At 41.0% G+C, this 26,950-nt stretch overlaps 1 long non-coding RNA gene across 1 annotated transcript in view; it reads right to left on the bottom strand.

The window, feature by feature from the left end:
* The window catches only part of LOC107320092 (uncharacterized), a 76,558-nt gene extending 50,839 nt beyond the window's left edge, over nt 1–25,719 (bottom strand). Inside the window, exon 1 of the long non-coding RNA XR_014935616.1 lies at nt 25,654–25,719. This is a non-coding gene — a long non-coding RNA (uncharacterized LOC107320092). The remainder of the gene's footprint in view (nt 1–25,653) is intronic.
* Nucleotides 25,720–26,950: the final 1,231 nt, after the last annotated feature.

Below are 26,950 nucleotides of genomic sequence, written 5' to 3'. Positions count from 1 at the left end.
ACAGCTTGTAGTAAGTGAGGATGACAAACTGCAGTATTGTCTTTCTGTGAGATAAACAATAACATGGGCACGTTGTCCTTCCATCTGTCTTCCTCCTAGTTTGTTAAAATATTGCAGGTGGGCAGAACAAAACATCCTGTCTGTGCAGCACAGTGCCCTGGGTTAGCACAATCCAATTCACTTTCTATAAATTTCCTAGGGAAATATATAGCTGGGTGTCTCCTGTCAACACCTACTTAGAGATTAGCTTAATTCTAAGTTATCATAAGCTCCATCTTAGACTTACAGTGGGAGAAAGAGAAATTGAGTCTCTTAAAGTCATTCAAGTTTTTTTCCATTAATCTGAAAGTCACCTTTCTCTGCTGCACATTGAAACCTGGATGAATGGCATAGAAAATAAAATATTTATTGTGCGGATTTTCTTTCTTTCCACCCTTTTCCTCTCTCTGTTCCGCCAGCTAAAAAGCTCAACTCATGTACATTATGCAGCAAGAGAAACACAAATTGTGATTATTTGTACTGTTTGAACAAAGCTTAACATCCAGAATCTATTGTAAGAGAAAGCAGCTGGATGTATGGTTAGCAGAAGGGGCCTGGAAACGGAGTGGCAGGGTGGGACAGCTAGCCAAGCTGGTCTGGCTTTGCCAGTACTGAGTGTTGTAGTAACCTGCCCAATTCTGGAGCAAGGGTTATGCCTTGTCTTGACATTCAGCTTTGCTCAGTGAGCTTGTCTGTCATAAAGCTGTCAGGTCTTTGAAATTAACAATCTTAAACTTATTCTGATTTAATTTACAGATAGCTTCATAGAAAGGCATGACCTACTGTTTTGTGACTTTAGCCCACAATAAACAGGCCACATCAAGAAGACAATAGGTACGTCCCTGCTGCTATTCTGCTTGCATACCCTCAGAATTAGTACAGGTATTCCAGAGTTGCATCAGAACACAGGTAAAAAGCCATTGTTCTGAATACAGTAGGAGCTGCTACTCTGCTCAGTGTGCTGCAGGCTGCCATGAGGTCTCCCCTCAGCCTCCTCTGCTCTGGTCCAAACAAACCTCAGTCACTCCTCATACATCAACAACGATGCCAACAAATCTTCTGTTTGGAGTTTTGACATTTTGTTGGAAATTTAATCACCAGAAAGCAAATTCTGCCAAGGGGATAATCAAAGCAATTTTGGGCCAGGGCAGCTGCACTTGTGACTTTGTGTGCCCTAACTGAAAAGTCAAACACTCCCTAGAAGGAGAGCAGATTTTCTGGCCTGTTGCAGTCTATGTGCCCTGCAAGCTGAACTGCTGAACATAACAAAAATCTTTTGTACAAATAGCAATAAAAAAGCCAATTCTGCTGCTTGGCCACATCCCAAACTTAAATAATAAAACAACTCATCCATCTGCAAGGTCAGGAAGGGCTGCACTGGTTAGCTTCAACCTAAACCTCTGGAGTTTAATTTCTCTTTACATTCCTAGCAGTATAACCAGGCTGAAGTCAGCCAAGGCACTGGCTGGTTACACAGGAAGGCTGCAGTTTATGTATGGAACCCATTTACTATGGGTACCACAGAGTACCCCTAGCTGATGGTTCTCTACTAATAACAGATCTGGAGGAAGCTCAGTGAATCTCTTCATCATGAATTTTCATTTTCCTTTAGTCTTATTCTCACTGCCTTTTTCTCAGAATTCATATTGTACATTCTTTACTATTTTGATGGGGTTTAACATTGCCACCTTTGAGGGGTTATTATTTTCCCCTTTCCTCGGCTCAGCCCTCTAGCAAAAGAAAAATTGATAAACAAAAGCGTTTTCTTTTACCTTGTCATTCATATGATTTGCAAGGGTGGAAAGCTGCAGATATCTTTGTTGACTGTGTGTGAAACTGCAATCAAAATCAACTGCACTCCTATGTTTAATTTTCTGTTTGTCTTTGCATTCCTTGCTCAGAAGACAATCATTTGAAATCACGAGGTATTCAGAGTTAGCTGTTGTGTGATTTTCTCTGCTTCTTATTTTTATATATGGCTTTATGTGAGAATGGTATTCTTCTCACAGATCTAATTTCTTCACCTCTCCCGAACTCTTATCCCTATCCGTATTAATTTTGGATACATTCTTGCATTCACCAGATACTGTTCATCTATGTCATCACTAACTTGTCCATCTGACAAACTTATCTTTGGAAAAGCTGACAAATAAGATTATGTGAACTTGATTAATTTGGCAGGTGGGAACAGATTCGCATTTACTTTGCAGCGGTGTGTTGGCTTTCCTTGCTCAGCGGCAAAGCCATTTCTTGAGCAAACCTCCCCCTGCTTTCCTTCATAGTCTGAGATTAACAGATGTCTGGCAAGATGTTTAGCATCTGAAACGATCAGTCTTCTTGGATCCTTGCTGCTACTTCATGCTGCTTGTTTTTAGTTTTGTTTTGTTTTTTTTTTGTTATTGTTGTTGTTGTTTATATTTTATGGTTATAAAGAGCATAACTTCAGTCTCCCATTGTTAGTTTCTCATTATTCAAGCTGACAGTCTGTACATAACAATATGGTTTCGAACAATGGTCCATCAGAGTTACCAAGAGCAGGAAACAATTTAAGATGTATTGAGTAATGAAGAGCAAATGTACTCTCATCATCTCAACTGCATGGAAGCTGCTTTCAAATTTTATGACAAATCTTTTGCAACAGTCCAGCTGCTAAGGAAATATCTTGTGGAAGAGCAGAAATAGAAAGATTTCATTCATCATCAGTGTCTCTTTGATAGCTCTTTTCCATTTATTTTCCAGATTTAGACAGATAAATGAGTATAGTCCACACGCCGAGGTCAATAGTACACTTTTCCCCTGTAGTAGCTAAGCTAGAATCATTATGTTTGCGCAGGTGAGCATCAGTCTCTGTCACACCAAGCACCAAGATTTTTTCTTGTATCTCTATAGTAGATATACGTAACATTTCAGCAATTTATATGTGCAGAACGAACAAAGTTTTCTGGTCCGAAGACACTTCAGATATAGAGTAAGATTTTCCATCTTTAGTGGGAGGCCTTGGATGCTTGGGCAGCTCTGTAATTTATTATAAGTATCGCTTACATGTTTGTAAGATTTAAGGCCAGCGAAAAAATACATTGATTTCGTCTGTAGCTAAATCAATGCCATGCAGGCTTGAAGAACGGCGATTCTCATTATGCTAATTATGCAGCTGAAGTGATGGGGCATTTAAAAGTGTGATGGATGAGTTAGTAAACTAAGGAGCAGAATCTTTCCAGTTTATAAAAGGACTATTAAAGGGACAATGGAGATGAGAACATGCAGATTGAGAGAAATCAGATAAAACAGAATAGTCACAATTGGGGCTTACTTTCATACCTACTGAATACAATGTACTTAGAGCAACCAGCAGCAGATCAGGTTAAACTTGCCCTGAGATCTCAACTCCTGGTTCAACCAAGCACTTCAGTTACTTTTCAGTGAGCATCAATGGATCTCAATTGTGTAACTACTGTATTCTACCCTAAAATTTTAAGGTAAAAGCTTCCCTTTTTCTCTTTTTTCCCCAAGTTTTGACAGAAAGAGATAGGAATTATTCATTCAGAACTTCTGTGCAAGCTCGCTCTTGGCATTTCTTGCTGTCATTTCTATTTGGTTTATACATTTTAAGTAATAGAATAAAAAAGCAAATCTCTGGACTTATGCTTTATTGGTATAGTCCAATAAATAAATGAATAGCCTTAAAAACTGAAAGTGTCCCCTGAGATTCCCTGAGCCATTCACAACCTAAGTTAGACAGACAGTGATTTATCCAAACCATCTGTAACTTTTATTTGAAAAACAGGGACAATTAAAAATAGGATGGGCCATTTTGGTGGTGAATTATTCTGATCAGGAATGTAACGAGATTTTTATTCCACTGCCTAAGTGAAATATCCCCTTGTATATCCAGTGAGTTTCATTACAGCTTCAGTTTTATTACCCCACTTTGAGAGATTTAATCCTTTTCTCAAAAAATGTATTACTCTTCAGAAAGTGCATATAAAAATGAAATACAATAATAATGATTATTTTTTTTCCAGAGAGGTGAAAAATAACAGCCGAGAAGGAACCAACATCTACCTTTAAGATAACTAAATATTTATGTTATTGTTTTGTTGAGATGCCCTTCATATTGCAGCAGCCTTCTGGAAAACTCTACAAGAGAAGGGTCTACAGATGTACCTCAGCGTTGTGCTATGATAGCCCCTTCCCACCTCCTTGCTGTAGGCCCAGCACAGTGGTCACTGCTCTGGTGGGTTCCTTGAAGGCAAAGATGACCAGCCAAAAGTCTATATATTTATGAATTCAGAAGACTTTTTTTTGCATCAAGTATAAAGATTAATGTTTGCAGATAGCTTTATCTTTGCAACAGTTCCAACAAAGCTTTAACCACATTACTCATAGTTTAATAAAAAATTGCATCCTAGATCTCATCTGTCTGAAAAGGAATTTGCTCTTCTGAAATGTGGATGGAAATAAAATCAGTGTCCTGGAAGGTATATTTCTTAACCTGTTCTACTGCATTTATTCAGAAAAATGCAGCATGAGGCTCAAAGCACAATTGAAAGAAAAGAAGAAAACCCAAACAAACAAAACACCAAACCCTCAGCTAAGGGATGAGATGCAAAGATGACAAACCAGAACATTCCTGAAGAATTTCTGCAGTGAAACCTGATGGGAGGATTTAGGTTCAAAAGGAATACAATCAGATTCTAAACATTAATAGCGCTCAGTTGCCATGTGGATTTTCTGTTGTATGTCTAACAATTTAGATGGAAAATGATGGGGAAAAAGGTGAAGTGATCCTTCTGTACGTTGGTAATATTATTCACAGGAGAAATCTCCCTGAGAACGAGAAAAGAGGATTTCTAGCATGAAGTAAGAGATACAGCTTTCTTCTATTAGTACCAATGGAAAGTTATGAGAATTGAATAATTTATAACAGCATATGTACTTGTCAAATGTTTGGTTGAAATTGAGGTTTCAGTATCAAAGAAGATTTGATTTACACCTACTAATCATTTTTATTTAGATAATAGAACACCTAGAGGGGAATATAAAGTCTCAGACTACAAGGTAATTTCCAAGACAGGTTAACCTTGTAGTTAAATTCACAGGAAATGAAAACAAGGGATTATAGAATCATAGAACAGTTTGGGTTGGAAGGGACTTTAAAGATCACCCAGATCCACCCCTGTGCCCACCATCAGGCTGTCCAGGGCCCTGGCAGTCTGGTTTTGGGCAACTCCAATGATGGGGGTAACCACAGCTCCCAGGGCAGCTTGTGCAAGTAAATGCAGTTCTCAGGGAGGCAGGTTATCTGAGGCACTGATGATATGTGTTGAAAATGTGATGCCTAGCTCAGGGAGTGGAGTCAGTCAAGCTCTAGCAGCATGAAACCCAGCAGGCAGCTAATTTATCCTGCCTCGTCAGTGGGCTTGGCAGCCTGTTCTAATCACTCCTGCTGCATCTTCACTGCTTCACACCCAAACCTGCTGGTTTCAGATTTGCCTGAGATATGCAGAAGCCATTCTTCAGAACACCTTGACCTTCACTGTTATGTTTTTAAGTCATGTAAATACTTCTGAAAATGTTGCTCTCAGCCTCATCTACAAGAAACCATGCTCAGACAACACAAGGATATGGCGCTACTCACCAAAGCTCAGGTCAGGACAAACTGAAAACATCAAGAGATCTTATTCTGTTTCTTTGCGAAGCTTCATTGAATAAGCTGAATAGCAGCACACCCCAGGGAACTCCTGAAAGGTTTGAGTCAGTCTGGCCATGAGTCAAACTAGTGGGTGCAGAATAAGTAGTGCTTTCAAGCATGATGCCATCATTAAGCGATCTCTTCTGATTTAAAAGGTTACCAAGCAAGCAGAAATAAATAAGAGGTTCTCTCTCACCTCCTGAGAACTCACACACCACAGAACCCCTAACAGAAGTGTATGTGTGTACACACACAAGCACATGCAAAGTATAGAGATATTTTATCACAGCTGAAGAATTAGGCTTAAAACAGACCTTACTACATTGTCATCTTAAGGGATCAAAATGAGTGTCATTCACTGTCACTTGAGTTTCTTGAACACCAAATTCTCCCAATAAAATAAAATAAATAATATCGCTGGAGATGATGATAGCACACTGGATATGTAAGAGAGCCTTCCCAAGAGCCAGAAAACCATGGAAAATATTGGCAGTGAATAAGAAGCATGAAGTCTTCCAGACAGAAAGGAAAAATCTTTTACCTTCATTCAAGAATGAGCAGCTTTGCAGCTATTTTGTTGTTTCTTGCTCTCACACAGATACTGTTGGGTGCCTGATCTTATTAATTCTGACAGTAGAAATCCTACACATATGTTTCCTGTCTTGGATGCCCTTTTCCCTACAAGGGTGGCAGGTCACCCCAGCAATAAAGCCTTTGTTGAAAGCATTGTTTAGTACATTATGGTAAGTACATAAACAGCTTTTTTCTTCTTTTCTTGGTACTGAGTGCTCAGCTCCTAACCAATTTTACAGAGTAGTAATAAATCTCACAGGGTAAGGCAGATGTCATGCAACACGAAACTTGCTCCATGAGAGAAAAGCAAGGTTTTCTGACAGTGACCACAGAACATTCCAACTCTAGACCACTGCTTTGGAGGTGGTCTGGGAAAACCTTTGCTAAGGCTCTGCTGATTGTGAACCACAGGGCTTGCAACCAACTCTCCAAATCCTCCTTGACATCAACACAAGTAGAAGCTGAAAATTGCTGTCTTGAGACCCTTTGGAAGAATATGACTTAGGAAATCGGCATTGCGGACCTTTTATTTTGGAATGATCATACTTGAATTTTCAAGAAGCGTCACCCAAAGTGAGGGCTTTTTAGCAGTAGCATCATAATGCTACTTTGTCTTTCTCTCTTCTGCTCAACTGCCTGGTCTTGGGCATAGCTGCCCCAGCACAGATGGCTTCCTGAAATATTGATCTAAGCCTTTCCCCCATTGCCTTACTCAGCTTAACTCCTTTTCTCCCCCAGACAGATCTCAAGTAGACAATGAATCCTGACCACAGTGCTGTGCATTTCACCAGCATAACTGAGGCTAAATGCACCACCTCTGCACATCCTAATTGCAGCTGGGACCACAGGTATGGGCAGCAGCTGGTACACCATGGGCAGAAAGCCTTACAGATGGCCAGGGCTCAGGATGCAGACTTCATTTCTATTGAAGTCTTACCCCTTGTCAGGAGGCCCAGACTGATGCCAAGCCCACAGGCCTGTTCAAGATTGGCCTCATATCACGTGTCACAGGGGTAAACAAGGTTTGTCAAACTACAAACCTAGGAGGTTTTAGGCAATTCTGGGAAACCAGCAGCTCAGGTTTACACAGACAAAGCTCAGGATGCCAGTCAGCCCTGCCATCTGCACTGGGATGGTACATGGCCAGCACTTGTATCCATGCTCTGCTAAGAAGCGCTTCTCACAGCACCCACCCTGCCTGTAGGCTGGCACTGGTAACACCACGCTGGGAAGACAATGCTGCCCATCTCCAAAATGAGGGCAGCAATTTCCTTTATGTATGTAGCACAGAAAGCTCTCCAACATCTGTGTGCTTAAGATTTGCAGAAAGCTTCAACGTGTCAAAAGCTGCTTAAGTACCAAGCATTTCTGGTTTTGTGCTTATGAAGCCAAGTTCTGATAGTCACTTCAGAGATTTTCATTCAGAGATTTCAAGGTAATAAAAATCCAGATTCTTAGTATAATACCTAATACTGCTACTAAGCAGATTTTGTTGTGGCTCTTAAAAACAAGGAAGAATTTCATCTGGTTCAAATGCAGAGCACAACCTGCTTCCCATTGTAGAAATAAACAACAGATGCATGCACTTTCCCTCATGTCACTGTCCTTCTTATTTTCAAAATGAATGCATTTTACTTTCTTTAATGCAAACCATTCTGCTGACCTGCTCAGGTACAGGGGCTGGCAAAGCAAGCCCCACTGACAGCAAAGCTTCTGCCTTCAGAGCCATAAATCATTTCCCACAAGTTCTGAGGTTCGGAAAGCAAGCAGTGAAAAAAAAATAAAGAATAACAGCAGAAAAACATCTTGAGTGGTTTGAAGGGAAAAAAAAATTGCAAAATTATAATGACAAGAAAAATAAACTGAGCCAAAACATAGATACTGAAAAGTAGTTCTCTTGTCCCTCTCTGCTGCAACACTGGGAATGCTCAGCCATGTGTATTTCCCCTATGGAGGAGTCAATAAGGTTCTATAGAAATCAAGTGGCATTTTCTAAATGCTACTGGAATTTGCAGCCAAATTATATCCCTTCTGGAGGATTAGTATTTACTTTTAGTCGTGCAGATTTCCTGCCATGGCAAAGCGAAAGTTGAAACAACACCTCAAAATGGGATTTGGGGCTTCTCCTGCGTTACTCTCTGCCTTTCCCTCCTTCCGTAGGTGCTGCGGTTCCCACCGCCCCGTCCAGCTGCGGCAGCACCCCGGGCATCGCTCCGTTCTCCGCGAGGAGCCCGGAGTTGTCCCGTGCATTCCCGAGCGCCATCTGCTGCCTCTTTTCACGTTACAACGGGGCTGCGGTCAGCAAAGAGCGATTCCAGGGGCACGGGAGCAAAGCCCTGCGTGCAGCAGCAGCACGGAGCCGGCACTTCGTTTTTCCCAGTCGCAGTGCAAAATGCCACAGCCACAGCCCAGGCAGCAGAGAGATGCGCACAGGTATTAAATACCTGCCCCACCGCACCACACTCCCTGCTGGGAGCTATTCGTGGGAAGCAAATGGAAACGGAAAGGTTTACTTCTTCATATACATACATTAAAAATCTTGCAAGCTTAAAGAGGGAACTGCTCACACAGCTTGAGAGGTGACAAAGCAAATAGATAACATAGAATATTATTTATATTTGAGGTTCTCAGATAGATAGCTATCCCAAACACCTATCTATTTGCCTGTCTGCTTGTCTATCACCATTGTATCCTGGGAATATATAGTCAACAACAGAACAGTTCATCATGCCTTCTCTCATCTTGTAATAATCTCAGTAATTTACTGGTGCTGTATATTAAAAAGCCTTTCCCTAGCACCATGCATTTGCATACATCCATCAGCCAGCTTGGAAACGTGGGATGGTAGAAGATTTAATACCACCAAAAAGGCTTAAGATAGGGATAAATGTTTTCGTAAGGATTGTTAATACTGTCATGCCGAGGGTAAGGAAGCCAAAGATGTGTCCTAGGCATAATGACTGCCTGAAACAAAACCAGGAACATCACTGTCTGGGAATAGGAATATAATCTTGTTTATGGGAGATTTTAGGAAAACAAATATCTAATCACGCAGAAGAGAATTTCACTCTAATCATTTTTAATCCAAATACCAAATCAGGTTTCTCGAGCAAATTTCTCAATGCATACACAGCTCGAATCTCCAACTGGCACAAAGCTGAACATTTCTATGTCTCAGCTGCCTAGACACTGGCTCAAATGAGAAATACGCATGCCCTGGAATAGCTGTTAAGCATACAGGTTGGGAATAGGGGATACCAGGAATCAGATTAGGAGAGAACGTATCTGTGGATGGATCAAAAATACTTTCGAGAAGCAAGGGAGGTAAAAAAAACAAGTAGGTGAATATTAAATACCGGTAATGATTAAATGATCGTTAATAACTGCTAACGATTTGTGAATTACTTTTGTAGATTGGAAGTCTCTCACCTGCAATTTGAATGCCCATTTCTCTTGGTGAGAAATAGCCATACTTAATCAAGCATATTTCTCATTATAGTAGCCCTGAGGATTCAGGAAACCAATAGAAAGCCAAAATCACACAACAAACTTTGTGCGTACACTGCTCTCCATGATACCCAAAATCTCATCTGTTCCTCCTTTTCAAACCCCCTCCCCCCACCGTGCACAAGCCATAAACCCAAATCCAGTTGAACCCAGTCGCATTAACTTAATTCAGACCTCAGACATTTTCCTGCAGCAAAGGCTGCGGTCTCTGGGACAGGAAGCATCTTTTACTCTGCGTCTTTGGTGTGTTTATTCAAGGGGTATCTAAAGCTTTGTGAATGTAAACAAGTAACAACAGTTCTAAATATGTACATCTGTTGCTCTGTGCATTACCAAACTCAGAGTTCCAGTTGTTTGTTGGAGAGGGATCTGCAGAACATCCATGCTCTAATGAATTCCTCTTTAGAAGTCAGAACTGAGAAGTATATACAGTTCTCTACTATGTTCAGTGAGGGTCTCCCAGAAGAAATACCTGCTGATTTTACTAAACTGATTCTTATGCTAGCAAGAATCAGAAAGAATTTAGAGGAATCTGAGCTTCCTTATCAATGAATTTAACATTATAAGCAACTACTTTTTCAATAAAATATTTACTTTTCCTTCCAAAACACAGAGAAAGATTTTGAATTACAATAAGAGTCTGGCTGGTACTTCCACCCACTTCTGCAGTTTGGTTTGCAGCACAGGGGATGTGAGTGACTTGCCTGCAGACACACTGAGCCTGGAGCTCAGCAGGAGTGTGAGGGACCTGAATCCTTTGCTCTATCTTTTTGATCACTCATCTTTCCCCAGGGCATTGTCCAAGCACGTTAAGATTTAATTCCTTACCGAAGAGCAATAATTCAGATTGTTTCACTCACCAAGAGAAAAAGTGATAACAAAATTCTTGCTGTGGAAGTTGGAGTTTCTGCAGAGTTTTAAAGCACTTGGCTGATTTAGCCCCAAAGATCTAACCCATTGACTCTTGCTGCTGGATTATATTTGTCATGGAAAATTCGTGCTTCTAGTTGGCTTTGGCTTAGTAGATTGCTGTTGAACTAGAAGCCTTTTTTAACATGTCACTCCTCTCTTTGCTATCTGCAGTCCAATGTGTCTCAATTTCCATTTCAAATAAAGCTCAGATCTGTCTAATCCTTTCCTTCTTCAACATTTTCAAGGAACTGTAAAATTCCACAATTTAATTAATGGGTCAAAGAGGTTGAGCCTTCTTCATGCAAAATAGAACCTTGCAGTGATTAATTAAAATTGCTATCACTGTTCCAACTTGCAAGATAGATGCAAGCGTGGCATATTCTGCTAAGGACATGACAGAATGCAAAACAAAGTGAGTTAAATGCAGAGAAGAGAGAAATGTTTATCACAAATGGCAGAACATCTGTTGCAGTATGCAGAGACCAGCTTTTAAAGGACAATGTCAAGTATCATGTATGTAAATCTGATCAGCCTCAACATTCACTCTCTTATGCTGTGCGGGCAGGTGTCTGAGTTTCAGATAGCTTTTAAATACACATCATTTTACCCTTAAAATGGAGGAGGAACAAAAATAACATTTACTTAAACTCTTCAAAGTAACAGTGCTGTATGCAGTCTCTGCTAGCTGTTGTAAACGCAGCTAAGTAATGAGAGCTAATTTACAGAACGCTGCTGGTATGCTTCGGCTACGCAGAAGACAACATGAGAATAAAACACTATTAATTTGAGGTGCCATCAGATATTTTTTAGTAAAAATCTCTTAGAGCTTTGAAGAGATGACAATTTATTATATCACTTTCTTTAGACCTTATTTATAAAACTGTAAGATGTTACACCACTGAAAAGAATAAAATCTTGGAGCCAACCTGAAGTACATGTGGGTCTTTCCTAGAGCATTTGCTTGGGATGAAAGGCAGTGAGTGTTTGGTTCTTTTAATGCAAACATTGGGCTGATGTTTTGAAAGCTTTTGTGGAGATGTAGCTCTGTAATTACCACTATGGATTAGCTAATCTGTGCTTAAATGACTACGGTTGTTGCCTTGATTCTCTGTGCACATCCTAGCCATAACATCACAGTGCCTCAAGCAGGATAAATGCATTATCTCTTTTCCTATCAAGACAAATCATCCATTTTCCTATCAAGGAGATGTTCAGTTTGCAGGCCAAAACCTTAACAGACACTTGCACAGAGAAATGAAGCTGGAAGGTTGTCCTAATGACGTTCACCCATCCAGTGTGTGAGAAGTCAGTGTGCTTCCACCCAGTACAATGGAGTTTCGTGCAGAGAGCTTACAGTGCACCAGGGATGAGACAGCTCAAGGCTGGGGAGACGGAAATGCAGCAGGTAGGAATGAGTGGAGCCAGCAAAATGGAAGACTACTCTTAGCTTATTCTCAAAATGGAAGGTTAGTCTTGTTGAACAGATCTGTCATTTACCACATGATTCAACCTCTTACTTTCTAGAAAAGAGATGTTTCGCTTTACAAAAAACTTCTCTCAGACTCCCATTGAGAGGATTTCCCAGGAGAAACAGCAGGTAAAGTTCTGCAGAGAATGAAGTTGTTTCCCGTTGTGCATTTTAGACATTGCAGCTGTTTCCCTTCTTTCATCTACACGCACATGTCCTGCTGCTCCAGGTCCGCCCTCCCTTTAAAGTTTAAATGCTGATCCTCAGGAGCTGACACTAATCACCAGGTAAAGGCCACTGATAAACAGCTCTTCCAGTACGGATCCTGCACATACTTTCCCCTTTCCACACTGCATTCAAATCTGAAATTAACCCCACATGCTCCCCACCAGCATGAGATCCAAACCACCCTACAGCCGCCACCTGCTCCATACTGAACAGCACACCTCAAACTTCCAGCTGACCACAGACTTTTGACTCAAGTCCTTCTCCAGGCCACGGGTTCCCCACGCTATGTATATCTCCCTGGATGTGAAGCCCTGGGCAGCAGCAGTGGGTGGCAGCCCTTGGCACAGTGCAGACAAAGCGCGGAGGCCGATTCCCTGCAGCAGCCGGCAGCAATTGCCATGACAACCAGCAAGCTGATTACTCAATTACAGCGTTCCTTTTAAAAAGCGACATAAAGCCAAGGGACAACACATCCTCGGCTTCCCATGGTGCTTGGTTTTCAAAGCACTGGGCTATGTTTAACTTTTTAATATACCTTGTGATTATGTTTGCCAACCTGGCTCTGGATCTCTTCTTTTTTATTATTATTATTAATTTATCCCTGTGTTCTTTGAAACACCGAGAAAGTAAAAAGCCACTTAACAGGCACTCTTTTTTTTCCTCGTTGCAGGAAAACATGCAGGGTAAGATGTTACTGGCATGGGAGGACTGTGACAGATGCACACTTGGGAGAGTGCTGGAGCCGTGACCGACTTAGTGAAATGTGCCAAATCTGCTCCAAGAAAGCTCAGCCGAGCTCCTCCTGTTACCTCCTCTGAAAGTGAGTCGTCTCTTCACGCTGTGCATCATAGAATCGTTTGAGTTGGAAGGGACACTAAAGCTATCTGGTTCAACTCCCTTACAACAAACAGGGACAGCTCTATCAGGAGCTCAGAGGCCTTCTCATATCTAACATGCTCCTGCAGGTACCACCACACTGTTCTCATAGACAATTCCTTATTCTTTTGCATGAGAGCAGATTACTGGATATTGTTCTTACGACAAAAGAAGGGGAAAAAAATGAGTGCATGCTTAAAGCATTGGGTTTCATTATTTTGATCATAGAATCATTTTGAAGAGATCAGTTCAGATCTGTGCATGAACTGAGGAATTCCTTTGGCTTTCATAGGAATGTAAGTGCTGCTGCCGTACCTTAAGTCTGGTCAAGGTGTCAGACGCTCATCACAGAGATGGACAGTGAGAAACATCCTCTGTGTAGCAAAATAGATCAGCTAATGCCAGAGAGGGAAAAAAGAAGCACAGGAATAGAATGTAGCTTTCTTGCTGACCTTGCCTGGATTCATAGGATCACAGAACAATTAAGCTCACACAGGGCGTCTACAGGTCTTTGGGTCAAGCCCTGACTCAAAGCAGGGCCAAATTCAAGCTTGTACCACACATCAAAGCTGCTAGGTCTTTTGGGGTCAGAAGAAAAGAAAGAAAAGGGGAAAAAAAGGGCAACTCAGGGCCTTTATCATCCACATCTGGTGTATTTCCATGGGCAGAAATTCCCTAGGATCCCTCAGCCCCTGTGCAGGTATAACTATCATTACTACTCCCTTGTTTGGCACAGCAATGCTCTGCTGTAGTTCTGCTCTGCCAGATCACAGAAACATCCCTACATGAATTCTCATGGAGAGTGAAACTATTTTCTCACCTTCTACCTCCCAAACCAGGATGCCCGGGTGAAGCAGCTCTTGGATTCTGAACCAAACAATGTTGGTTACAGCCTTCGTTCATGACTTAGTAAGGCATGGGATTTTAAACCCAGAACCTGTAAAGAGCTATGTGCTACTTGTTCCTTTCTGAGATAGTGTCTGGGACTGCTAGAAAAGAGAAACGCTTTTACAAGTAGTTCTCACTTGTCTCTGAAGCTGCCAAGAAGCCCAGACCATAAATAGGCTGTGTGACTCTCCAGACAGATTAGCAGGATTAGTGTCACCATTCCAACAATTTCTTGACAGTATTTCCTTTCTCCCCTCCCCAGTGCCTTCTCTGGATTTGGATCAGCTCTCCGACCACCACAAACTAAGGATTCACTCACTGAGTCCTAAGAAGGTTCTATCCTCATCTTCACATTCTCAATATTAATGCTGTAGGAAAAGAAAAGCCTGAAAATATATTTGCTGAACTGCAATGTTGCATGGCATTCCAAGATGCTGATTTCTTACCATATACTTGATTACACTTAAAGGGATTCATCATTCAAAACTGCATCATTTTTAGTACTAAGCAGAGACAGAACTCTCCTTTTAATAAGTCCCTACACTTCCCTCTTAGGTTTCTCTCTTATGGAAGAGAAAGGAGACTATACCAAAACTTCAGGGTATGGGTAGCAACTAGTTCTAAATCTATAGGTAGCAACAGTTCTAGGACAGAAATCTATTCCCATGCTCTTTTTTTCCCCCCACTTCGATCACTTTGGAGGAAGACCACATCTCCTGAGGCTGCAATTGAAAAAAGATGTGGTGTTTAAACCTCATCCTTCTGGATTCATAGTGTACTTCACAGATCTCTGCATTGCTTGTCCTTCAGCAGACTCCATGAGATTCAGCTGAACATACAGGCATTTGAATTTAGCACTGGTTCCAGCCAGGCTGATGGGATGAGTACAGTGCTGATGACTGGTGAGTCACCTGCTGAGATTTCTCTCAGGAGACCAAATGGGAAATGCTGAGACAAAAAATTCAGGCTGCTCAAACAAGCAAGGCTTGTTCCCATTTGCCATGCAAGGCTCCAGGGTTGTATCAGCTCTTCTCTCCCTACCTAACTCTGAACACGTACCTTCCCTTAAGCACTTATTGCTGACCAAAGATGGGATAAGAGTATTCTGTTTACTGTGTATACTATTGGGGCAGAGCTGAGGTCTGTAGAAAAAACCTGAGAGCTCCTTTAGTCAACCAGAATGGAAAAAGCTTCTTCATCCCTCCCAATGAACAGAGCTATAACTCAAGATCCAACCCATTCAATGAATACTATGAAAGTCAGATGGGCTATGACCCTTCCCAATTCCCCAAGCTCCTCTTAAATTGATTTGTGTAGACTATAAAAAGCGAAAAAAATGGTGAGGAGAATGGAAAACCAGAATAAATTAACTGTTTCTCTGTATGTATTTATTCATGCCATACCCCTTGTCAACATTTTTAGGCTAAGCTACAGCCCTCCACAGTGAAATGATTGATTAGAAAGTGCCAGATTATTCCAGCATTATTTGCTTTGCAAGTTGCACGTAGTATTTTATTTCAAAGCTTCAAAAGTATAATTTGATTCTCGAACCCATGGGAAAGAGTAACTAAAGATATGGTTTTCCAATCATCTCATTTCAGTATGTGATAGAGTTGTCAACCTGGCGCTGTGCAAACGAGGGAGCTGGCCTGGAAGCCATCTGTGGGAGATGGTGCAAGATGCAACTTGCACAGGTGTTTGTCAGAAGGTGGGGACAAGCTCAGAACAGTAAATTGCTGCTTTCTGCTCCTTATTTAATGAGTCAGCTACCCAGCCAAGCGCACAGTAGAAAGCGGAGGTAGAAGAGATCAGCAGGAATCTTATCTGAGCCACATTAAAACTTATTTCCTGTGCCCACTCATTAAAAGGGAGCAGAGGTGTCCTGTTCACATATGGGGATACACTACTGAATGAATAGAGGAGGACTGTACCTTGTCCCTTTGCCTTCTTTTCCTTAAAAATAGCTGAGAATCAGAACTTGGAAACTACATCTCACTTACAATGGACAAGTACATATCTATATTCCAAAAGGCAGCTACATAAATAATGGATATGATCTGCAGCATTTGAAATGGACTGTGTATAACAGGGTGCTATCCTGTCTGCTTTCAGAGCCTCAAACACAGGGACATTTTTCAAAGCTGTGGCAGCAAGCTAAAGAGAATTCAGGCAGGGATATCTAAATTTCTGCTTGATATATGTTTGCATCGTTATACATCGAAAACACACTTTCTTTCAATTGGTTAGTAGAACAAGTGCAGCCCTCAGATGTGATATATAATCTGTGAGGAGAGTAAGTTGTTTCTTTTCTCTTGCCTCTGCCTTCATTCTTTTTTCTTTACCCTCAATGGTAGATTCTCCTTGCTGTGTCAAGAAACCAAATTAAACAGAACCATTCCTTCTTTTTCTCCTGTCCCTATTTACTTTGCAAATGATAATGATAAATCACTTGGGGGGGTCCATTTTGTGTGCAATGGGGCTGTGCATTTATAAGTTTTCTCAGTGCACCATTATTTTCTCTCGTGGTCATAAAGCCACACTACTGAGGACATCTCCTGGGGCTGATAAACTGTGATGCTGGATGAAATGAGCAGAGGCCTCAGTATTCATTTATTCTCTCTGGATTTTCTTTTATTTATATATTTTTGAGAAATCTAAGTTTAGACAATGTAATAGACTGGAAAAGTAATTGTGAGGAAGTTCCAGCTATCCTTCCTGCCTCTAGGGACACACAAGCCATTTCATTAGAGATACAGATGGTGAGGAAGTTTGTTCTGTTATTATTAGTGCTTTCACTTTGAGATAACCATTGCAAAGGCATAATTCAAAGGAGAGAAGTAATATCTGCTTTCACCTGAGATAGCGCTGGAGTGAAATAGTGCAGACAGGAGCCCCAGAGACTGAGCAGCTCACTGAATAACTGACAATGCAACTTGCATCCTCTAAATGTGAGGACAGGCCACATGGAGGTGATCAGGAATGAGAAGCAATAGCAGCAACAGATGGTCCAAGAACATGGGTTCACCAGCCCCCAAAACAGCTAAAAGACACCTGAACTTTCTACTTGGTTTTTTACTTTTCCCATTTCTTGTTCCATGAGCTCCAAAGCATCCACAAACCATTAAAAACTTCCCTTATTCTACAAGGAAAACACACTTTTCCAGTCATTCTCTATTCCTGTTGATAACCATTGAGGATTGGTATTTGGAGTCAGGCTTTCCTCCCCTAGCTTACAGAATGAATCAGCCAGCTAGCTCTTATGTCAGTAGAACTCAAATACTGAATATCAATGCAACATCTAGTCTATTGGATGATAAAAGACCAAATTGCTCAGCATTTCTTTCTGAACTACGATCAAGGAACATTCATACGCTCACTGAAATTGAGATTTGTCTTCACCATATATTTTATAACCGTAGAGTGGAGCCAAAGGCTTATTTATTTTACCAAATCAGACTTTAATCTTTCTTTTATGTTTAATTGCTCTAATATCTTTTGATGTCTTCTGCATTTAATAGTTGTTTTTATTTTAATTTTAAATGGATAAAATTGCTACATAGCAATCTCCATATTTATATCACCCCCATCCTTATCCAGGTAATGACCACACAATATCCAGTGGCAAAATTCCAGTAGTCTTGTTCTTCCATCTTTTCCCCCAATTCCAGTGCTATCAGAACAGAGTAAAACCAGGTCCCAGAAAGTCAGAAGATACTGCCCTTCTTGATGATGCTGAATTTATCTTTCTTGCCTCATTACAAATGTTGCCCTAGATATTACTTTGTGCTGTGCTGGGGTATTTTATCTGCTCTTGTTAAATCTCAATTAGTAGCAGATACCCTCTTTAAACCTGGCACAACAATCCTGTCAAAGATAGCAGATATTTGCAAATACCCATCTCCGACCTGTGTAATTTTCCATGGTTCAGTTCCCCAAACCATGCAAAATCAACAGTCCCTCACAAGCTCTTCATTAGAGCTTCAGTAATTTCTGAAGCAAATGAAGAATCAACAACAGCCACTCCTAATTAACAGACTTGAACATCTTTCTCCGAAGATGTCATATGTGTACAGGGAAAAAAAATAAATAAGAGGAATCATCTTCACCTGTTCTTTAGCAACCTCACATAGGTATCTATTATCTTAGAAGACCTACACATGGACTTGCTTCTGAGGCAGGTCCTGCATAAACACAGCCTATTGTGGGTAGAGTACCTGAGACCTCTAAAGTACATCAGAAGAGGTTTACTTAAATTGATGCAAACACCTAGAAGTGAATGGACCTACAGCCACCAAAAGAAGGCCTCACCTTCGCTGAGACTGAGAGCATTGAAATTAGTCTTACCTGTTGTTTTATTCTATTTTTGTTACATTTCAAGAATGCAAACTGAGATGGACTAAAGTTGACAGTTCCAGTGAGAACCTCTGTTTTTCCACCCAATATAGTTTTTAATATGTAAAACTGAACTGAATCATCGTAAGTGTCTCATCTGTGTCAGCACTTCTGCTGGGCACACAGGTGGCACTGTGTGTGGACATCCATCACGCATTCATAACAGAAAGATACCCCAAGGAATCATCTAGAGATCTTCTCCCAGGGATGTTGTATTATGTAAGGTTTCTAACTTACTCATCTCAAACTAAGGCTGATCTTTCAGTCATACACTTTTAGCTTCTAATAGGCTCTTTTTCCCCTACAGAGGTACTTTAGAGAGAGCTGGGAAAACAAGATTCTGAATGAAATAAATATGCAGTGCTTAGATAAACTAAAACAACACATTTTGCATCTATGCGTCCTGCCTTCCACTGTGAATGGGATCATCTGGTAACACAACATCTCACAACTTGAGATATGCCTTTGCAAAGACGTGATGAATTAGATTGCTGAAGTCATCACAGATTCCTATTGGTGTCTTCTACAAAGAAAACCAATACTTTTCAGTCTGAGAGGAAAAAGATTGTTATACACAATGGGAAAGGGGAGAATAAGGAAAGATCACCTCTTTCTCAACGATAATCTCAGTGATAACTCCATTATATCTCCTCATCATACCAATTGCAGATTTAACTAAAAATTTTTCCATCCTGCAAGCTCTAAAGAGACTGGGAATCTAATAAACAGATTAAATAATACCAAATGATGGAGGCAAAAGGTGAAATTACCACTTGGATATATTTATCCTTCAGCTAAACTGTATGGGATCAAGAGGTCACCCAGCAGAGATAATTGCTAATTAAGCTCAGAGGGGAGGCAGGCAGCCAGGCAAACATACTTGTGTTGCATTGGTTGCCAGTTGATTACAACTTCAGCTCTTGATTAAACTTCAAAAATGATTAATTCTCTAATTCTTATGCAGTTGCAGAATGGACAAGAAAGAGGGGGATACCAAAGTGAGGCCATTGCATTCACCTCCAGGTGATCTTCAAAGCATGAGAACTTTGCAGCTTTGTCATGGTCTCATTTATGGTTGTTTCATTCATGTCAGTACTGGAGCAGAGTGATCTGAGCTGCTGAAGAGGAATCAAACAATGGGAGTCCGGTGTTGGTTCTGAAAAGTAATTGCTCTCTCTGGAAAGCACTTAATCCCTCTCTTCCTTCCTTCATCATCAGTAAAGTGACAATGAAAGACTGTTTTCTGCAAATGCCCCTTGGTAGGGTACTTTGCTGTACATACCCACACACATAAGAGATTGAAGCTCACAAGGACTTCTGAGACTCTCACATTTAGCAGTCAGTAATAGTGCAGCTGCTGTAAAATACATGAAGTCATGGGTATGCACTGTGTACGTTTTGATTTATAGATTTTAAGATCTGAGCATACAACAAAGTTTGAAACAGCCTCAAAACATAGACCACAGTTTAACCTTGGCAACAACTGGCTGGTAAGAAAGATGTAATTGCTAAACAGTTTATTTAAATCAGAAACTTTTCATACTTCTTTCTCTCCTGGTGCTTTTATATGGATTCCGGGAAACACACATGCAAGCTAAGTTAGACAGTCATTGAGAACAAATATTCCATCACTTTTTACTTGCTTCTCTATATAAATGTAATCACAGAATATTTGTTTACTTCTGTGAGATTGTTACTAATAACCAGATGAAGTTCTAGCAACTTTTCAGCTTTTTATACCATAGAAAATATGAGCTTCCATCACAGTATCTCCCAAAGCCATAGAGAGAGCATCTTTTATCACAAACACACCTATTCCACCACAATTCCTTCACCATAACCAAAAACCAGTAATGTACAGAAACACATTATCCATCTTTCTGAACTTGCTAAAGGAATCAATGCCATCTTGCATATGTTATAGTTTTCCACTAAAGCAAAGTAGCAAAGTTTAAATGTTGCTTCCTCAGCTGCAATCGCATATTTAGTTCACAAGGGGTTAATGTGTGCTTACAGCTAACTACTTAAACAGTCATTAGTATGTTCTGGATAGCTTAATCGTGTTCAAAGAGAATCACTGCTATTAGGCAGACAAATGCAGCAGCAATTCTATGGGGAAAGTATTAAAATGTGACCCCTGATCAAATGGTAACTCGCAAGAAACCTCTGGGGAGAGTGCCTGAAGGTGATACAATCACCAGAGAGAGTTTGGGTGTATAACAATGGCGTTGGCACAAATTAGCATCCTCCCCAGTGAAAGCTGTATTCATAGTGAAGCTTTGACTTGTGAACTAGATCCCAGCCCCAAGGCAGCATAAGCTTCTTGGGAGATGGTTAGTCTCAATGACACTGAATGAGGAAAAGCTCTTAGACTCATATCACCCACGTGGCTTTTATCCTGAACCTTGTAAACTGCCTTACTTACACTGGCCTGTCAGTGAGGTGATTTCAGGACAAGTAGCAAATATCAGCATTTGGATGCAAAATCCTGATTTATATCATGTCTTTTGATGTACAGTGGGACAACATACAGGAATGCCAGAACCTCCCAGGGTGCTGATTATCACTTCTAAGCAATGCAGAGCTCCCCATGTGGAGAGGCACACATCCAAGTGTAGCAGCCACCAGTACCCTTCAGTCCAAGGATAGGAAAAGGGATTATGCTGAGGAGTGGTTCACACCTTCAGATGGTGTGCTTTGGTGTGCACACTGTCTGAAGCTGATACTCTCAATTGTATGGGCTTTGCAATGATTTTGTAGTGCAAAGCTCAGAACTACTGAAATCTCTAGAACACTATCACTTCTAATTCAGTGGGATTTCCAACCACATCCCAAGGGAAGGGATTACCTGGTGGTATCTTCAGCTAGACAGTTTCTTGATATATAGGGGAAAAAATGTCCTTTTTGGATGCAGAAATTCCTAAAGAACTCTGAAAACGATCTCGCTCTTCTGAGCAGAGCTATGGATATTTACCTGCTACAAAACAAAACTGTGAACTTGGAACCAAAGATTTTCTTTCAGGGAGACTGATGTCCTTATTTAAGAAAACTGTGTAGAAAATTAAAGTGAAAGTAATTTTCAACAGGGGATAGGAAACAGTGAGGAATAAATCCAATTTGCTGACAATTGGTTGTTCAGTACCTGAATGAGATCAGAGCTGGTCTGCACTGTATGATTCTCAGAGAAGCTCAGTGCAGTATTAACCTCTGTTAATCAGCAATAGTTCCCTTCCCCTAAGAAGAGCAAATGAACCTTCTCTATAAATACGGAAGTTTGCTCTTGTGACCCACTGGTTGCTGAAGGCACTTACAGCATTGGGCTTGTGCTTTTGGAAGAAAGCAAGGAGCAGAACCCATAGCCATGGAAGGACAGAAGGACTCTCCATCTTTAGCATGAAGGCAGAGAACAAGAAAACGCTTCACCATGACTTCATAGCACAGAGATTCTGGAAGCAGCACAGACTGCACAACCTTGATTTACAGTGCACAACTGGGCATATCTTTGAGCTGGTTGGCACATACACCAACCTTCTCCATCTGGACCTTTATAAAGAGAACAAACAAACCAAAGGTCCTAAAATTCCAATATCCACGTCAAACTGACAGCATCCTTTAGGTGAGTTTGGGGAATAGTATCCCCGTGCTCACCCATGGAAGAGCAGTTCCTCCCTCTTGTTTCTTTCCCTCCTAGTGCAGACAAGCACTCAGCAAATTTGCGTGATTTTGTGCCCTAATTACACCTTATTATTCTTTATTATTATCTTTATGAAAAACAGTGCTGCTGCAAGTCTGGAATCAGTATTCCTCCTACACTTCTTCTTAAGCTACTTTCTCTACAGGCACACTATTTCCCTTTCTCTTGCTCTGTTTTGCTCTCTCTCTCTCTCTGCTTTGCTAGTAGCTTTGTTTTAGAGAGGTATTTTTTTGCCCAGCCAATACTAAATGAAACCCTTTGCTTGTCTTATCCCATACTGAAAAGGAGAAGTCTCCAGCAAAAATAAATAGCAGTTGATCGTGAGAGGACAGGTGCAAACTCTCCTGACAAGGCCACCTAATAAATGTGGGGGTAAGAGAAGCCTTGCTATTTAACAAAGGATGATGCTCTTTCAAGAAGACTGTGCATGCAAACTATCCCTCCCCTTGTTGACATGAATGTGGGTGTGAAAGAGTATTAGCGTGGGAGAGACAGAAGCAATGAGAGCTCTGTGTCTGCACGTATTGACATGTGTGGGAAAACCTCTCTTCCCTCTACCCATCCAGACCAGGAGATTCTAAACTTGCTGCCCATCTCCCACAGCATTTTCAGTGGGAGTTTCCGGTGTCACTTTTCCATATCTGAACTAGCAGGCAAAGATTAAAAAAGACCCTTTGACATCTGGGGCATAGTGCTATAGGCTTCTACTCATTGCAGAGCTCCTATGACCTGCGGGGAGGGGAAAGATAGATTGGTACCAACTTCTGCCAACAGGAAAAGTTGAGCTATAAGACCAAAAAAAAAAAATATATATATATATATTTTTTATAAGAGGGATTTGCTTCTACAGCCTGTCAGTCACTGGTAGTAGAGCTATAAAGCTAATCCACGAAGCTAGTTTAGGTACATCTGGTTGAGCCACCAATTGTTCTACCTGCAAGATACCGCAGAGCTGCTGTTGTTTTTAAAGGAATGCAGCCAAGAGGTTGGGAAGCTTTGCTGTTTTGTCTGCCAAAACTGAGGCATAACAATAGCCCTGTGCCTTTGCAAAACACACAGAAAGAAAGTTAGCAGCATCACTTTCACATTTCTCCCTTGCAGATCCTTTCTCCCCTTTGTTCAGTGTAAGTATAACCATCACAAAATATATAGCCTTTCCTAGAGGGAGATCCAAGTAATTTTAAAGTGCTGTCCCAGAGGGAAGCTGAGTTGCAAATATTGTATTTTTCTTTTTCAGACTTTGAATGCCCATCGACCCTTAGAAAAGTATCTTATTTAGCTCATTATTAATAATCCAGCTGTTAGCTTGAATTGCTAAATGAATCTGCAGAAAAACAATGTGTACTCCTGTTCTTCAATGTTTAGATTCATCCAAGCGTTTAAGGACTGTCAAACAAAATACACTGCATTCGAGGGAACATATTCATTGAAAGATTAAATTAGATACTGCAGTAAAACCCCCCCATTGCCGTGGAGAAGCTTTTCAAGCTAATAAATAACTACAGCACTATTATAATGAGACCTAGAGGCATGTGATTTCAACTGAGTGCACATTTCTATCTGTGTGTGTATATTTTTTTTCCCCAGACATATGAAAGGAAATAGAGGTTCATATGGAACAGAGCTGTTCTGTTGAATATTTTTGAAAGATTCTGTACTGTTTCGAAGATTCCCTGCCCAGAGGTTTCCTTGACCTCTAATTTTGACTTGCTTTTTATCTCCTTTTCAAGCACTAAGAGGTTGACAAAGTCTGGACAGTTATTGGTGTCTTGGTATCCTTTACAGATTAGAGTTCCAAACAGAGCCACTGGCAAAGATCTTTCCTTGTCCTTCTCAGAATATGGGTGGTTACACAGTGATTGAAATCCCAGCCAATTGCTCAAGACAACTCCTCTTCACTCCATGAGGCCCAGGCAAGCCATAAGGTTGGACACTGTGCCCTAAACCCTTTGAAGCGTCACTATCCTTAAAAGAGTAAGGCCTCATTTCTTGCCAATGTATTAGAACATAAACCAAAATCTACTGGAAAACCAAAAGGTAAACATGCACAGATTTATGGCCAGATATAACTGTGCTGTCCAAGACATAAATCTAATGTTGCACTCTTCATACACTTTTAATATCTGAGGTTTAGTTTCTCCAGATACAGCTGAGCCCGGCACAGTTACCCCTCTATCGGTACATGGCACGCGGAGCAGGAAACAGCCTTAAATACTGCCATAGCACAGAGGATAGCTGGTAAGAAATCCAGGAGCCAGAACACAGTACATTCAGCCATTCAACCATAGAGCATCAGCGAGAAAAGCATTCACATGGAAGTAAAAGCTTTCTGAGGTGGGGTTACATACTTATGCCATCCTACATATGCTACAAATGTCTTTGTGGAAAGTATCAAAGACAATTTATAGTACAAGACATTATGAAGATGGTTCTTTACCCAGTTGGATACAGCGACTTACATGTAAGTGAAGAAGGTTGAATAACAACCACTGAATAATTTATTCAAGGAAACACTCAACTTCTTTCCCGTAGCCCTTGTTAGATGAATATCTGTGAAAGCATAGGGACTCCTTTGTGCCTGGCTGTTGTGGCGCAGTAAACAACCTACTAAGGCATTTATTTAGAAACATGATTGCTATTAGTTTCAGGTCATTTAGGTCACTGGACCAGAGGTGAACTAGAACATTTATGGTGATAGAATACATTGGATTAGACCTTGAAATCTATTTCTCACTTCATTTTTCTATGAATTTGGATTTCTGGGTCTTCCTTGATGTTCCTCAGGGTTCCTTTTCATCCAAATGAACATCCCCTCCAAGGTTTTTCATGCTGCAGCCTTTCCCTCTTTTAACTGGGAAAAGACTATTGAAATTCACATCCCATTTATTTCAGCAGCCTTTATCATTTTAAGGACAACTCTCCCTCTGGATGAATGAGGTCATATTTGACAAAACAGCGTTGGGGTACCAGGTGAACGTGTAACCACACAATGACTGGCATGCATGGTACCAAAATGGCACACAAATAATGGCAGAACAGCAGAGCTGTTGCAGTCGCCAACAACGAGGAATGAACAGAACCTGGCATCTGAGGAGCACGGACCACCAAAGCACACTAAAGCCATGCTCTGCCATGCAGCTGGAAAGAGCAACTGCATTTGTCTTTCTGCAGGAGCTGGCATAGCATTACTGGTACAAAACACCCCAATCTGCACTTCCGTCATCTACAGCATCCCCAAAGCCTTTCTGTAATATCAGAACAAAACAAGATGAACCAACCACTGCCTGTAGCCACCTAATTGAAAGTTTCTGAGCCAGGCAAGCTCTGTTATCCCAAATCTCTGGTGGAAACAGTATATTCCAAGCTTCCCCCAATTATAGCTACCAGCAGCACAAGCAGCAGCTCTTGCACTCAGGCTTGGTCCTCCCACACACCCGTTCCTCTCTGTTTTGTTGCCTCAGGACTGAGTTGCCTGGCAACAGGACTCTGCAGCTTTGGTAGACAAAAGCTATTATTTCTGTCACACAGATGTACTAATGTGATTATTGACTGGGGGTGGAGGGGATAGGTCAGATTCCAGAGACTCGAAAATTCCCAGGCAACCAGTTTTTAAGAGAGAAGGGTAGAGAACCCAAAGGGATTGAAGGGGGAAGGGTAAAAGCAGGTATCTACTGGGTACATCATGGGGCAAGATAAATGAGCCCAGGTATTTTTTCAGAAAAAAACCCAATTTTGTCCAAAAAAAAAAACTAATGAAAAGACCTGTTCAATGGGCTTTAACCTACGACATTCTACTGAGTTCCTCCTGAACTCCTGCAGATGGCCTGGACACAGGCTGCTGCACATGGCTGACCCCAGCACTCAGTCACATCTCACGGAAAAACTGTGCTGGAATAGAGCCTGTAGCTCTGGAAATGCTGACAATCAAACCACAGAGTGAACAGCAGCTCCCAGGGCCTTGCATGCACTCTGTGAGTACCAGCTTTCTTGGCTAATCACTCTTACCATGCTGACAAAGGCACTTATTTCACCAGTTCTATGCTAAGTTGCAAAAACATCAAATAACAAAAAGAAAAATAATTCTGTGAGGTTTTATTGTTATTTTTGTGCCACCTGTCTTTTAACATTCACATGGATGTCTATGTGTTGAGCAAAGAAACATGACCATAACTGAGCAAGGATGACTTCCAGTTTCTAGGTTACTGAGAGCTTGCAGGTTTATACAGACATATTTGGATTTCCAGGTGGCTTTCAATTTACCTTTATTTATTTATTTTATTGGAACCAAATAAACCTGTCCTTCCTCTGAGTTTCTATGCCAGCTTGTATAGTGCTGTATAGTGCTTTACTCTTCCCATCCATGGGAAGAGCTTATCCCTTTCTTCCAGGAGGAAGGAACAAAGTCCTCATGCCTGACTGCAGTGTTACACCTCCATGTTTTACTGAGTAGAGCTTTCTCAATACTGCAGGAGAGTTTGACCACTCTTACAAGACAAAGGGCATTAAATAGAGGATTTAGCTGAATTTCTACATGGATCGGTTTTGTTCTTCAACCGTAAAGCCTTTCAACAAAAATTCATAGGACAAACTAGATGTATTACATTGATGCAGAAGTCCCTGTAGCTGTATGGTCTGTCTTCTATCGTCGACTGTCTAGCAAAGACTGTTTTTAGGCTCTGTA

Source organism: Coturnix japonica, chromosome 18 (genome assembly GCF_054131305.1).
Source record: "Coturnix japonica strain WE chromosome 18, WE-NBRP24, whole genome shotgun sequence".
NCBI lineage: Eukaryota > Metazoa > Chordata > Aves > Galliformes > Phasianidae > Coturnix > Coturnix japonica.
Note: the sequence above shows the minus strand (reverse complement) of the source record. Positions and strands in the feature narration are given on the sequence as shown.